The sequence below is a fragment of the Sinocyclocheilus rhinocerous genome, unplaced genomic scaffold (genome assembly GCF_001515625.1).
Source record: "Sinocyclocheilus rhinocerous isolate Xijiao unplaced genomic scaffold, SAMN03320098_v1.1 scaffold382, whole genome shotgun sequence".
Taxonomy (NCBI): Eukaryota; Metazoa; Chordata; class Actinopteri; order Cypriniformes; family Cyprinidae; genus Sinocyclocheilus; species Sinocyclocheilus rhinocerous.
The window spans coordinates 2,332-8,449 of NW_015642829.1; positions in this window are offsets into that span (position 1 = coordinate 2,332).

Here is a 6,118-nt window from a genome sequence, read left to right on the forward strand (position 1 = left end):
CAACAGACAATATACAAGAACAGTAATGGTATACACAATGACCTGAAGGATATGCGTGTTCATTCAAAGAAAGGTTTTCCTATGAATTAATTAGAGATCAGTCCATTTCTCTGGGCATTATGTGTCTTTCCTATGAGGAAAATGAGTGAGTTGCTCTGCCCGCATTCCTTTGGGCAATAAAACCAGTGATATCAGCATTGTTTGCCATGGAACCAGAGGCCTGTTCTGCCTTTCTGAGGTGTTAGATGCATTTCGGGGGATTGACCCTTCGGTTAGGTGAGGGGGCGTTAGATATTATTTGTTAAATTTAACAAAAAGTTGTGTGTCTGATTGGTCCAAATGCTGTAAAGGTCTAACAGCTGATAATGCATATCAGAGCAAAACCAAGCCCTGAGGTCAAAAGAACTGCCTTTAGAGCTCAGAAACAGGTTTGTGTCAAGCCACACATCTGGGGAAGATTTCAGAAAAAAATCTGCTTCATTGAAGGGTCACAGAAGCATGTAGTCTCTGTTACCCTTAATGGAAGAAGTTTGAAACAACCAGGACTCTTCCTAGAGCTGGCCTCCTGGCCAGGGTCTTGGTTAGAGTGGTGACCAAGACCATGATGGTCACTAGCAATTTGAGAAACTTTTCTCAAACTGAGAAACAAGAGTCTCTGGTCTGATGAACCTCAATTCCAAGCATCATGTTTGAAGGAAACCAGGCATTGCTCATCACCTGAAGAGTACCAGCTCAAAAGTAAAGTGTGCTGGTAGCAGCCTCATGCTGTAGGGCTGTTTTTCAGTGGCAGGGACAGAGGGACTCGTCAGAGTAAAAGATAAGCTCAATTAACCAAAATATTGCGTTAGCCTTAATGAAAACCCAGTCCAGAGCATTCAGAACCTCAGACTGGGCAGAAGGTTCACCTTCCAACAGGACAATGAACCTAAGCACACAGCAAGATTGGCTTATAGACAACTCTGTGAATGTCCTTGAGTGGCCCAGCCAGAGCCTGAGCTTGAACCCAATCAAATAATTCTGGAGAAACTTGAAAATGTGCATTTGCTCACATCCAACCTGACAGAGCTTGAGAGGAGAAGAGGTGAGGTGAAGAATGGCAGATAATTGCAAAATGCTGATGAGCAAAGCTTGTCGCATCAAACAAAAAAGACTCCCATCCAACCTGACAGAGCTTGAGAGGTGAAGAGGTGAGGAGAAGAATGGCAGATAATTGCCAAACGATGATGATCAAAACTTGTCGCATCAAACAAAAAAGACTTGAGACTGTAAAGGTGCTTCAGCGAAATATTTAGTTATTGAATACTTATGCAATGTACTTATTTCAGTTTTTTTTATTTTTAATAAATTTACGAAGTTGTGACAATTCTGTTTTTGCTTTGTCAGTATGGTGTATGGAGTGTAGATTGGTGTGGGAAAAAAGTAATTTAAAGCAGTTTAACATAAGGCAGCAACAAAAATGAATGGGGTATGAATACTTTCACAAGTCACTGTATATACCACTGTGTTCTCATAGTCTTTCCATTCTCACAGGCTACACAAGAAAACAAACATACTGTACGATGCAACTGGTGGAGTCAAAATTTTTCCCACCCCGATCACATTAAAAAACAGGCATATTTTACATTTTGCCAATATTTTACATGAACTTGTAAGATTTATGTTATGCCATATGTTGAGTTTTCCATATCAGCCACAATTTGAGTTGTCAGGCATAAGCAGTTAGTACGAAAATGTGTATAAGATTGTTGATTCAGTCATAAACATGTTGATATAACCATGAGGAGACAGCTCGGTACAAATGAGATGAACATTGAATGTTAAAGGGAGCTACTACACAGACTGACAGTCTAATTCTGTTGTATCCGATAAATGTAAAGACATAAAATTATAAATCGTTTTGAGGTAGTCCCAGATCACAGCAGTGTATCTCTCAACACTTTTCAGAGGTGGTGCTCCTCTACCGTGCACAAAAACAAATGTAAACTGCATAATTTAGATGTAAACTACGATTTACAACTCAAAAATCAGCTCTTTTAATGAATCATTCAAAAATACTCATGAACCTATACCACTCTGACATATTTTTCTGGGAATCTTTTACTAAATGAACTTACGAACCTCTACAGCCCTGAATGTCAGCGGAGACCATGTCAACTAGATGCGCCCCAGAGAGAGATCCCCTAAGAAGACCTCGTCACCTCGACAACCATCGACATAAGACCACGGGAACCAGATAAGTCCTTTACACAATCTGACCTGTGTTGCAGCCTGGAATTAAATCACGCAATGCTGGTTTCGTCTGGTCAGAGAACTGGCCCCCGACTGAACCTGGTTTCTTCCAAGGTTTTTTCTCCATTTTTTGTCACCAATGGAGTTTTCCTGTTTGACACTGTAAAGCTGCTTTGACTCAATCAGTATTTTATAAAGCACTATACAAATAAAGGTGACTTGACTTGACTACCGGATCCAAAAGTAGTACACCTACCCAGTGTAATAATAAGGCATGAAATTTAAATAAAAGAGACCAAATGCATTTTTTTACACTAAACAACTAACATTTGATGATAATGATTGATGAAATCATCATCTAAAATGTCAATATCAAAAGCCAATATCATTCAAACCCAAATGTATTTAAAAAAAATTATTTGATTGTAATAAACTTAACGTGCTAATGTCATACTATATGAAATTTACCAAATGTTAAAAATGTTATATCCCATAGCTACACAATTGATTCGGTCTTTGACAATTGTGTTTTTCTGTTATGTGTTTCCTGAATGTTTGGTCTTGAGTTCTTCCTTTTCCATTAAAAAGTTTGAAAACTTCATCAAATGTAATAGGTCATCACAAGAGGGTTATTATTATTCTCTCAATTAAAGTCCAGCACTAATAGTTAAATAGCTCCTTTCACAGAATTGGTTTGATTTAATGACTCACCCTTCAAACCCTCAGCCAACTCCATAATGTTTGTGGGTGGCAAAATGACAGCTTTTGTTTTCACTTGCTGCCACCAATTAAAGTTAATCAAATAGACTATCACTTGAGATGTTTCCTTCAGTAGGTGGATTTGAGTGATTACATGGAAGTAACATAAAATTATTATTTTTAATCAAGACCAGCATCATTAAAGTGATCTTTAGCATTACACAATACCATTAGCAACTCATTATTATACTGAAACACAGTCCTTCTTAGTTGCTTTTATTCATTTAAATGTTGCTCAAATTAGTAATAAGAGGCTTAGATGCCTATTTTGTCCAGCCTTTAAATTGTGCTATTACTGTCAGTCTTCATTTTATGTATAATATCTTCCAATTAGATATACCCACTGGGCTACTCCTTCAAATTTATTTTTAAAAATACATTTGAAAAAGTTTTAAAAAATATATATGTATATCATGATGTATCATAGTTTAAGGAAAAGGAAAATTATATAGATATAATTTTTTTATCATTTATTTTATTATTTTATATATTTTATATTTTACTTACCTGAATGTTGTATTTATGTGAACATGTGAATGTGTTATTGAACTGAAACTAACCTTTTTTTTATTTTTGTGGTTGTGGTGGTGGTGGGGGGCAGTTTGGCTGACAAAAAAAGTCACAATTCCAATTTGTCAAGCAATCTCAGGCTGAATACCACCGTGAAACTTTCAGAAAAATTTCAGTTATTGTATTGTGTTTATAGTTCGTTGTTTCATTTGAAATCTCTCACTGTAATTAAAACATAACACATCATGAACAGTAACTGTTTTTGTATTGTGGTAGTTTTGCCATTCAGATAAAAAATAAAAAATAAAAAAAACTTCCGAAGTAAGTTTCACTTCTACATTCTTACCACAAACAGTGGACTGTTGAGATCCTGTCAGCACCCTGCCAAGCCCCTGTTTGACAGTCCTCGTATAAGCTCTCTTTCTGATTCACTTTTTCCCTGCTGATATTTCCATATCAGCCACTATCAGTTAATGAGGCCCAGACTGTGGTTCTGCACCTGTGGAGCACTACAGAATCAATCTGGAGGACTGCACAGGGATCTTCAGCACCACGGACAGAGATTCAATCATCAGCCATGAGCGTCATTCGCCTGTACAGATTTCAGGTACAGTCACTTGTGTTACCTTGATGATTTGCTCACGGGTAAAGCCTCAGATCGAATTTCAGTTGTTTTATAACACAGGAACTCAGAACTACCGGTCTAGTAAAGTAGCCCTACACCACTACACAGCATGTGACGTGACCTCTTTTTTTATAACACAGCCAGAAATAACTAGATTATACTCAGACACCGCTCAAAGCAATTTGCCGGGTAATGTTTTACAGGCTTGAGGGTCCTTTTTTGCTTGCACTTAAAACTTTCTGATCATTTTTATTAAATTTTTACCTGACGGCTGAGCAATGGCGTCGGTGTCGGTGTATAGACAGCTGAACCGAACGTCCTGCAATCCCATTTTTGTTTGTATTTACAACAAATGGAATTTCATGAGCATTTCCAAACCTTTACCAGCAGACCAGATCCATAACCTCTCAAGCTCTGGGTGTAAATATGAAGGTTGGAGCAGTCAACCGGGTATGGGAGCTACGTTTAGTACGACAGAGGCAGCCCTGACAGTTTTGTTGAGATAGACGAGAAGGAAAAAGAATTTCAACCACTTGCCTTCAATCAGAATTCCACACCATGTTTGTCAGAGCACCGCCTGCCATCCTTGGGTCTCATCCTCCATATTAGCCTGCCTGTCATAGCAATCACTCCACTGTTTGGTCATTTCTCTCCATCACTATCTCATTATGAGCCGCCAGTGTTTATGTGGTTCTGACGGCCTTGGCAGGTAATGAAAGAATGCCTAGATGCATTTGGTCTCTGTCTCACCCCTCTCAGAGCGACTGGGCTTTTCTAATGAGGGATTGAGTGGGCGTAATGAGACAAGCCTGGTGTTCCAACGACATGACCTGCCTCTCCACAGCTCACCATAATTTGAAAAAGTTCCCTATTACTGTTTGCCTGTACCACCTGTACACTGTGGGCAAGAAACACTTGGGTATGCCTTAGGGAGTGCCGCACTGCAACCTCTGTGCAACCTATTAAACTGCCTGAACCAACATACTATCTTGTTAAAAATGAATTTCAACCTACTTTCCTTGTGATTTCCTCATCTAATTAGAAGCAAATTACAGAAATGCAGGACGCAGTCATGCTGATGATAATGCATACCTGCACAATACCTAAAAATAGAAGTTCACTTCCTGCTTCAATGTAAATTAGGCCATGCTAATTAGCAACAACAAATTCTCTGAATTCACTGCGTCCCGCTGAGCTGGAAAACATCAGGTATTGTTCATAGTACATTAGCATTTCAGAGGCATTGAAAAATAAAGCGTAAATTAACTTTACTGGATACTGACAGGTTCTCGCTAGTGTGATGATAACTGTTGGATCTCTTGCCTTCTGTGATAATAAATCCCAAATATGGATTTAATTTGCAGCCATGTGACCGGAAAACACAAAACAATTGATTGTTCCTACCACCCAATGACTGATGTCCCAGCGGACCTCAAATGTAGTTTTCTGGGCGAAGACCAAGCTGCAATTTCTCCCATGTGTCTGAGTCTGTTGAGATGTGTTCCCTAGAGAGTGGATCCTCCTCACTTCAGTGCTATGGCATTATTCCCTTATCTGCAGTTCTTCCTCCCGTTTCTAGACCGCAGCGCATTCCATCAATTCCCCCTTACAGGAAGGAAGAACAGGAACAATGGAAGCAGGCTTTCAGAATTATTGGAAGTCAGTCTCATTTTCATTTTCATTCTGATCGGCCCAACAATAGCCATTAAAATACTGCCTTGCTCTGGTCACATCTTCAATGCATTCAGCCGCACTGTGATGGACGTTTGATGACTGCCATGATCCCGTTGAGCTCATTAAGTGTATTGGGATACACTTGTGTCAGATCATATAACATGTCAAATTTTAAACATACTACTTTGAATGGAAAACATTTGATCATTATGAAACAACCATAACTTAGTTACTTTTAAATTTGCATTAATTATACGTGGGCTCTCACACAGTGCTACTCATTAACCTAAGTGGGTCTCATTCACTAATAAATGACATCTA